Here is a 7948-nt window from a genome sequence, read left to right on the forward strand (position 1 = left end):
TGTTAGCTCAGAGTTGGTCTTCCTCAGCAAAAAGAGGAGGATTGGCATGGATGTTAGCTCAGGGCTGATCTTCCTCACAAAAAAAAAAAAAAAAGAAATGATGAATTCCAGCCATTTGTGACAACATGGATGTACCTTGAGGGTATTATGCTAAGCAAAATAAATCAGAGGGAGAAGGTCAAATACCGTATGATCTCACCCATAAGTAGAAAATAAAAACAACAACAAACAAACACATAGAGACAGAGATTGGATTAGTGGTTACCACAGAGGAAGAGGGGAGGGAGCAAGGCAAAAGGGATGATTAGGCACATGTGTGGTGATGGATTGTAGTTAGTCTTTGGGTGGTGAACATGATGTAATCTATGCAGAAAGAGAAGTATAATGATGTACACCTGAAATTTATACAATGCTATAAACCAATGTTACTGCAATAAAAATAAATTATATATATATACAAAAAAACTATGGGTAGAAGTCTATAATAGGTTGTAATATTAATTTATTATGTTGTGTCCAATGTTATTTCTTAATAAAATTGAAGAAAGCAGAAAGTAAATAAATAAATAAATAAATGTGCGGGTTTTGTGGGAGCTGTTGCTGTCGTTCCGTAGAGAAGATGGTCCTCAGAACTCCAGTGCAGATAGGAAGTCAGTGATGTTTCCACTTACACCAGTGGCTCTCTTTCTAGGCAGGGTATCATCTTCTTATATTCAGACTCTGGTCCAATGTCTCTTCTTGGCTGTTGGCCAAAGAACTTAAGTTCTTTGTGTCTGGGAAGGTTTCCCATACCTTGAAAGCCAGATGAGGGGCTTGGATAATTGTCCTTTTGGAAGCCACTGGAGACAATTGTAGGAGTGTCATAATCAGAGTTGTGTTTAAGAGAATCGATCATGGCATAGAGTGGGTGAGGAAAGAGTGAAGGTAGGGAGGCCATTTGGGACAACAGTCCTGTGTGTGGGGAGGTGACGAAGGCCTGCCTGGGGCAGTGGTGGAGAGGAAGGGGTGCACTGGGAGAAACTACCAGTTGGTTGTGGAGGATGAAGGAACTGGTAGATTCAAAGATGACCCAGTCATTTCTGGCTTCAACAAAGAGGTGGTTGGGGGCCGGCCCCGTGGCTTAGCGGTTAAGTGCGTGCCCTCGGCTACTGGCGGCCCGGGTTCGGATCCCGGGCGCGCACCAACGCACGGCTTTTCTGGCCATGCTGAGGCGGTGTCCCACATATAGCAACTAGACGGATGTGCAACTATGACATACAACTATCTACTGGGGCTTTGGGGAGAAAAAGGGAAAAAAAGGAGGAGGATTGGCAATAGATGTTAGCTCAGGGCCAGTCTTCCTCAGCAAAAAGAGGAGGATTGGCATGGATGTTAGCTCAGGGCTGATATTCCTCACACACACACACACACACACACACACACACAAAAAGAAGTGGTTGGTGGCCCAGGTCTTGGAGAGAGGTGGCATATGAAGAATAAGGATTTGAGGATCATGATATTTTTGAACACGTGGATTTTATGTCATAGGACATATCCAAATGGTGGTGGGATATAAAGAGTTGGAGCTCAGGAGAGAAGTATGAGCTGAAGACAAGGATTTGGGAATTATTAGTAAGAGGCTGGCCACAGGAGGACATGAGATCTCGGTGAGTGCAGAGTAAGAGAAGAGGGCTTAGGACCAAGTCCTGGGGAACATGGACACTTACTGCTGGCCAAAGGAGAGCCTTGAAATGGCAGCCCTGCCTACTGTGTGACGTTAGGTGAGAGCCTGAACTCTGTGCCTCTTTATCTACAGAGGAGATAATTGCAGTAATTACCTGAGTGTTACGAGAGGGATGAAATGAGTTAACACATGTCAAGTGCTTGTCAGAGTGTTTGCATGTGGTGAGAGGTCAATACATGTCAGTAACTATTTTTCTCATGTGGCCTTAAGAGCCACACCTGGAAGGACACAGGGAATGATGGTTTCAGAGTAAACCAAGGACCTCATTTTGAAACCCATCGTCACAGGCTGTGAGATCTGGAGCCACTTGATTTCATCCTCTGGATGCTCCCAAGCCTTGACCGGATGGGGATCATACCTGGAGTACTTGCCCTTATCTGGGCTGACATTGGAATACACTGGAGCTTGGACCCCCTCAAGATTCTTAGGTAATTGTTCTGGGGTCTGACTAGGGCATCAGAGTTTTTAAAAACTCTCCAGGTGATTCTATTGCACAGTCAAAGGAGAGAACTTCTTGAGAAGGTCTTGTGGAGGTCAAAAGGAAAGCTATGTGAAAGGCTTGGTCAATGTGCCTTCTCACTGTTTTCCTGTGCCAGCTCTGAATTTTCCCTCCCTTTAACTTAAAAAAAAAAATTAAGTCTTGTACTTAAAAAAAAGAGTCCCCTTTCAGCGCAGGGCAATATGGAAAGCAGACTTTTGCTGATGCTTCCTCTTTGGCTCCAAAGGAAATCCAGCCACACCCTAATAGTAATGGGACTTTCCCTGGGCTAAGCAGCATTGGTCTGGTCGTCAGGGAGCTCTCTCCAGCTCTCCGGAAGGCAGGGATTTGACAAGCCACTGAACACCCTCTCGATGGGGATGGGGAAGGGGAGGACCAGGGCCAGGGGGACTAACGTGAAGCCTGGGTTTCCAAGGAGCAGTGCAGTGTGGACTCAGCCGTCAGAACACTTTGGGATTCAAGAAAGCCCATTGTAGGGGGAGCGTGCTGAAGGATCTGAGGAGGAGACAGTCTGGTTCAGGACCTGTTGCTGTGTGTGCAGAAGTTGTATGTTGAAGCTCTGTCACTAGGAGAGGAATTTCCACCTTGTTTCAACAGCAGTTCTGCACCCCTCCGTCGTCTTCCATCTATCTCTTTATTGTTATCTTGTCACAGGAATCACAGAGATGTTTTTGTCAGCTTCCATAAACCTAAAGATCAGATTTCTGTATCCTGGCCTAACCTCGATGGGCTTCCATCAAGTCCTGTCAGTCAGTCAGTCAGTCAGTCAGTCAGCAGACATTCATGGCCAACATCGTCCTCAAGGATTCACCTAGAACAGCAGATTGGGATTTACTGAGGCCTTCGTGCTAATGGTTACTTGTCCACACGCAGACCTTACATTTGTTAGTGAGTTTCCTGATATTCTGTTAATACCAAGCTCCATAGTCCCAATCTCACCAGTTAGATTTCTGCCCTTTCTCCTACCTTGAGACTGGGTCACCAAATTCCTTTTGATCAACTTCATGCAAGTCATTCCATCCATCCAACTATCCATTCGTGAAGCCACTCATCCATCTCCCTACTCTCACTCACCTATCCTCAATTCATCCATCCATCCATCCACCCACCCACCCACCCATCCACTTACTCTTCAACCAAGTTCAAGTTCCTAGTCTCCAGAAGGTTTGTTTGATATTTCTATTATCCCATGGAGACAGAATATACTCATCATATGCTAGCTATTTTATTATTATTATTAATCAATTGAATCATTAATTCCAAAAAATTAGAGGCTTTCTTGGTGCCTGGTATGCACTAGTTACTACTGAGGATAGAGTAACTAGCCTGAATTGTGTCTTGAGGGTTGAGTAAGCATTTTGCATGTGAAGAAAGTGGAGTGAGGAGTGGGGAAAAGCCTTTCAGGCATAGGGAATAGCTAGTGCAAAGTTTCGCAGGTAAGAGAGGAAGTGCAGCTTTTGGGGAACTGTAGGCAGCACCTAATGTTAGAGTGGCAGGGAGGATGGGAGATTGGAGAGATAAGCAAGGGCCAGGTGAAGGGTCTGGGGTGTCACGCAGAGACGTGGAGCTGTTGAAGAGATTGCACCTTCGCGCGTGCATCTGAAATTGACTTGACTGTTTTGTCTAAAACCAGAAGCAGTTGCCCCCTCCAGACTTTCCGAGTTCAGTCAATGGACAATCTCAGCCAGGTCTTCTGACCCCAGGGCCACTGTTCTCTGTCCACCACCCTACACTGCCACCTCTTCTGACTCATTCTCCTTCTCCCCATATCTAATATTTTTCATCCGTCAGTTTCTAATACAAGTCTGGAAACCTGGACAGAGCTCAATAAATGTTTGTTGAATGAATCACTAATTCCTGTTGAAGGGGTGTGTGTGTGCCTGTGTGTGTATGAAGGCCTCTTGAATTTCTTTCTCCATTCCAGGCTTACTTTAGGTTGCATTGGTAGAAAGGGACTGGATTAGCAATTAAAAATCAGGCTGCAGGCTCTGGCTCTCTCACTGACCAGCCGGCACGTCTCCACACACCCTTGGGCCTCTACTGCCGCATCTGTGGGATGGAATTGGTTGCTCAGACTTGCTTGATGCTTACACGGTAGTGGCGAGCCGAGAAGTCCATGCCTGTGAAAGGACTTTGCTAACTGTAGAGTGCTGCACATTCATAGGGTAACATCCCTGCTTCTCCCTAATTCAGGCCGTCATCGTATGGTATCTAGATCAGGGAAACTCTCCTCCGTGCCCACTGTATCAGTCACCGTCCTGGCAGGGCATGGATGTGTGGTACACTTGGGGGGTATTTAATAAAGCGATTTTTGCAAAGGGATGGGTGGGGATTGGGGAAACCAAACAGCATTAGGGCAGTACTTTGGGACTAGTAACCGTGGGCATCTTGCCTACTCCCCCAGGGCCTGAACGGTCAAGGGGAGGGAGACACGGAGGATCAATAGACTAGCCTCTCTCCCGTCTCCTCCCATCTCCTGCCAGTGCCTTCCACAGGCTGAGCCCAACCGGAAGCCAGGATCAGGTTACCACTGATGTAGTCCGTAAAGGTCGGCCTCCTGGGGCACAGAGCAAGGTGAAGAGGTACACAGAGTGGATCTGGGGGTTAGACAGGAGGGGTCTGGCACCCCACCCCACCCACTTTGCTGTGTCTCCCCCCCAAAGTTGTTCCCATTGTTATAAATGCCCTGTCCCCTTGCCCTTTATCTGGCTCCCTCCTGTTTGTTATCCAGCGTTTATTCAGGCCTTCTCTCCCTCAACAAGCCTTCCTGGAGCTCCTCTCCATCACGATACTGGCCATGCTGTGGGGACTGTTTGTTCTCTGGAGATAGGAACTCTGTCTTCTTTCTTTCCCTTACCACCCCCAACCCTTCGCCCCCCCAGCCCACAGCCCCGACCCTGGCCCAGTACCCAGCAAAGGACCTGTGTGAAGCAAACCCCAGGAGGTGCTGGTTGCCCTGAGCTGAACTTAGTGATCTTGAAACACAGTGCTCGATGGGTTTCTCCTCCCCTACCAAAGCTTCGGTGGCTCCCCATTTTCCATGAGTCAGAGATATTCCAAACCTCTTTCTTTGCTCTCTGAGATGCTCCACCATCTGTGCTCACACTCACCTGCCTGATCCCCAGTACCCATGCCGGCCAGCCTGCTGAGTTTGGGGAGCCCTGTCTTCTGTTGCCGTGCCTTGGATGGTTTTGTGGTTCCTTCTGATTGGGTTTGTTTTTGCAAGTTAGTGTTTCTTGGTGATGTACATGATGTAGGCTTGTTTGAGTACCTCTGGCAGCCTCTGCAACGTTACGGGAGAATCAGAATCAGGATGCATAACGCAGCAACACGTACACACACATTCTCCTCCTCCCCATCCAAACACACTTATCTCTTCTATTCCCAGCTCTGGGCTGATAAGGTGCAGGGGTGCTGGAAAGGGCAGGAGAGGTGTGCAGATTCATTGGTTCCTGCTTTCATTAGCTGTGACCTTGAATGGGAACCCTCAATTCCCACCTTTTCAAGAAGAGGGTCATACTACCCTCTCTCTGGGCAATCCTGGAGACCTATGAGAATTATATGCCAGCCTTGTAAAGGAAGACGCCTTTGGAAACGTCAGTAGGTAGGATTCTGTGCTGTACCCAAGGCAGCCCATTAACCTTCTCGATGGCGGTAGATTCCATTCCATTTGACCTCTGCTGAGGGGTGGTCATTGTGTGTAGGTGTGTACATGTGTTGTATCTAGAAATCACAGACATTTTCACATCAAATGATAGTTGTTGCAGATTTCTCAAATATCAATTATGCTCATCACTGCTTAAAAATTAGACTTGCCGTTAGAACTTAATGCATTAATAAAGAAGCCTATGTTATATATCACAAATTTGCTTTTTAATATTTTGAAAATTGGAGTTTTACGCGATTGCTTTGCTTTGTAATCATATGTATTTTATTGTATGCATGTAAACACATTATTTTGAGATGTTCAGAGACTGCCAAATAGGTCCGTATTGCGTGCACGTGCACGCACACAAGCACACACACAAACACCACAACCTCTAAAGAATCCAGCCTTAGATTCCAGGAAATACCCTTACCGGAAACTGCCAGAACCCAAGGCTGCTGATTGCTGTTGTCTACAGATGCTCCAGGATGACAGAGGAAGGGGCTTGGAAATGCAAAGCAGGGGGGATAAAGTGTGAGAAAGTAAATTCAGAGGCAGGGGGAGGAGCAGCGAGAGCTTTGGGGCTTACATCCCAGCTCTGCCATGGCATCGCTCTGAGATTTTGGACAAGTTCCCCCACCTCTCTGAGCCTCAGTGTCCCCACCTGTGAAATAGCGAAGACAGTACCTTGCAGGGTCATAATGGTGATAAAAAAGAAATATACATGCCGTGTGCCTACCACTGAGCTTGGTGCGCGCAGTAGGCTCGCAGCCATGGCTAGCCCATGAAAAATGAAAAGAGGGAGATTGGGGAGCGAGGCTTGTGCGCTCTGGGGAGTAGAGGGGTGGTGAGCAGCCTGGGAAGTGGGGCTTCACCTGCCCTCCTGCAGGGACAGCCTGGGGACAGCCTCACGCACGAGCCTGATGTGGTGCTGACCATGGGGAATCCTCAGGGCCGGCATTTGGGGTCTGAAGAACTGAGGAAATCTTGGATGCCAAGTCCTCGGTCCTTCAAAGGACGCTGGTGCCCCGAGGTGGTCAGACTTCGTGGGGCATGAGGTTGGAATGAGTCTGCCTCTTCCCCACTTAAGAAAAAACAGACCATTACTGGGGCTGCAGTGGTTGGGCCTGGAATTCCAAAGCCGTGAGGACACCTTGTCCTCAACTCACCTGGGCCTGCCTGTGGCGGAGGGCTGGGAGGTCTGTATGCGGCAGGCTCGGGCTGGGTTCTCATGCGGGCTGGGCACGGGGGCCACGGAGCAGTAGCTGGGCACAGAAGAATGTGCGCACCGGACCGGGCCTGCTTTGCTGCGTGGTCAAGACGAGACCAGCACTAGGGTGTGGGAGGAGAGGCATGGTTTTTAAGGAGGCCTTCTCTCTCAGGTGGCCGACCCGCACTTGCCCAACCTTGAGATTGAGGGCTTCCTTAAATTTTGCACCCGAGGCTCTCTCTGACCTCACCCTAGTCCAGGCCGTGGGTCAGGGTGTGAGATGAGCCTCAGAGCCTCCCCGGCCAGCTCTTTCCGGATTGGGCTTCCTACTGAAACCACCTGGAAAGCTTGTTAAAATGCAGAATTCCTCCCAAATCAGATCTCTGCGGGAAGCTGTATGTATCAATATCCCTTCAGGTCGTTATCACGGGCCGACCCCAGGCAGATCTAGGGATGGCCCTCGGGAAGTGTGGGGCTGATCCCAATCACAGATCTTTGTGGCTTGCAAAGCACTTTTCCATGCACGAAACTTATTTGATTTTCACAAAGTCCCCGTGAGACGGCATTTATCAAAGAGGAAAAGCACATCAGTAATCGCGTAGCAGAGCCACAAGTAGCACCATTCATTCATTTGTTCATTCACTCATTTATTTAGCAAACACGGATTAAATATCTACTGAGGCACCCACAGGAATTTGCCACCTAGCAGGGTACTAACATACCTATGCACAGAGACTACTTAACCTATAAGGGCTGTGGAGATCAGAGGAAGGAGCAGTACAGAAGTGGGTTGGGAGGAGTCCCAGAGGCTTCCTGGAGGAGGTCTTGAGCTGGGTTTTGAAGGCTGAGTGTGAGTTCACGATTTATGGA

The 7948-nt window shown here is 48.4% G+C and overlaps 1 long non-coding RNA gene across 2 annotated transcripts; it reads right to left on the reverse strand.

The window, feature by feature from the left end:
- Positions 1 to 4285: 4285 nt before the first annotated feature.
- On the reverse strand, positions 4286 to 7240 carry LOC131393683 (uncharacterized). Of its 2 annotated transcripts, none has more exons than XR_009215956.1 (3): positions 7038 to 7240; positions 5333 to 6372; positions 4286 to 4342 (listed from the first exon to the last, which is right to left on the reverse strand). It is a non-coding gene; the product is annotated as an uncharacterized LOC131393683 (long non-coding RNA). The 2 variants fall into 2 exon arrangements; XR_009215955.1 differs by having other exon boundaries at positions 5333 to 5945; positions 6302 to 7240.
- Positions 7241 to 7948: the final 708 nt, after the last annotated feature.

Source organism: Diceros bicornis, chromosome 28 (genome assembly GCF_020826845.1).
Source record: "Diceros bicornis minor isolate mBicDic1 chromosome 28, mDicBic1.mat.cur, whole genome shotgun sequence".
NCBI lineage: Eukaryota > Metazoa > Chordata > Mammalia > Perissodactyla > Rhinocerotidae > Diceros > Diceros bicornis.